Raw genomic sequence first — 1672 nt, 5'->3', positions numbered from 1 at the left:
TTGCGGTTAGGTATGCGCTCCCATTAATTTTATGTATTATCGACTGATGTAATCCATTTTCAATTTCAGAGAAATTGAATTCAGGTAACATCTGAGGTGCCACACTGCACGCACTCTGCGTACTCCAGTCTCGCAAGCCCTTGATCAAATCATAATTACGGGCGCCATTTTTTATTGAAAATCTAAAATTAAGCTCATAGTATTGTCACTCGTAATTCCCAAACAGATCGTTCGAATGTATTTTCATTGTCTCAAAAAAAATTTCAAATTTACCCTTTTTTGCTCATTTGTATGAGAACCTGGCCGTAACGCCGGAATATAGTCACTAGATTTTTTTTCAGAGACGCTGTACGTTCGCGAGAAGACTTTCGTTCTGCGCGTGTCGAAGGACATTCCTCAGATATTACTGTGTGTGTGCTACTCAGTCGTGCCATTTAAGTGTACATCTTTGCATAGTTTTCCTTTCACGATGTAAACAGTGTTCCGCTCAGTTGCTAACTGGCCAGTGAGTGGTTCCGAAGGTGTCGGATGTGCGGTGCGTTCGGTCTGCTAGGACAACAGCAGACTGGCGTGGTGCGATGGCAGAAGCAGACACTGAGGGAGCTAGCTGCTGGGACGCCAGCGAACAATTTATGCCAAGTAAGACGAAGAGGACTATTCTAAAATTACGAGCCGTCTAAAAAGTGTTTACCATTGGTAAATCTTGCTGTTGAGTCTGACAAAACTGACAGTTTTTCCTAGAGATACAGGATATCCCCCCACCCCCACTCAATGAATATTTGGTTGTGATGACAGGCCGATTGGTAGTGTAGCCCGAGATCTAAGTTAGGTTGGAAGGTGTTAATTTGATTGAGAGTTGTTTACGCCAACGATTATGAATGCCGACTAAACGTTGTGCGAGCAGATTGCCCTGTAGCGTAGCCTAGTGTTTCCGTCCGCGCCACATTTAACACACTTTCTCTAACTGTGTACAAAAGTCTCACAACAGCCACGATAACTACGTTTCTGGTGGGGGGAGGGTAGAGTCCACTATGTAACTTTCACGGCAAATTTTAGTAACCGCATAAACTAACCGAAATAGAAGCGTCATTTTAACTATATTTCCTTTTGTGGGAAAATAATGGTTCTCCTCTTTTGGCAGCAACTGTAATATGTAGGCGACTTATTAGTTTTTTTTAAACTCTGAATCATGATCTCAATAGACGCAGTGCTTTTTTTACGTTACTTGATTTGTGGTCTATAGTAAACAATGCAACGAATTGGTAAATTCTTTGAAGTTTGACGTGTGTTACATAGACGACGTCTGCAATGTTCGTAAGGCCAAGTTTGCATATATTCGGTGTCTGTTTTTTTGGCCATGTACTGTATAATTAGGGGGAGGAGGATTATGTTCAAGGAGCAGTGCATTAGCAGTCTATGGAGAAATTGAGAATTTGGATCTAACGAACGGCATGCTCGGGCAGTTCGTGATATTCTGTTGACCACTGTGTAATTCGGACACAGTGATCATTGCCTCTCCCTAGTAACCAGGGGACTCGGGTGCTAATCCTGGTCTGGCACAAATTTTCAACAGTGCCCATTGACTAAAGTCTGTGCCCATTGTCAGCTAATGTCATTGTTTCGGTGTTAAATTGTATTTTGTTCACGATACGTAGTTTGGCTTTTTCATGGA

The sequence above is a fragment of the Schistocerca gregaria genome, unplaced genomic scaffold, assembly GCF_023897955.1.
Source record: "Schistocerca gregaria isolate iqSchGreg1 unplaced genomic scaffold, iqSchGreg1.2 ptg000378l, whole genome shotgun sequence".
Taxonomy (NCBI): Eukaryota; Metazoa; Arthropoda; class Insecta; order Orthoptera; family Acrididae; genus Schistocerca; species Schistocerca gregaria.
This window is presented reverse-complemented; position numbering follows the sequence as displayed.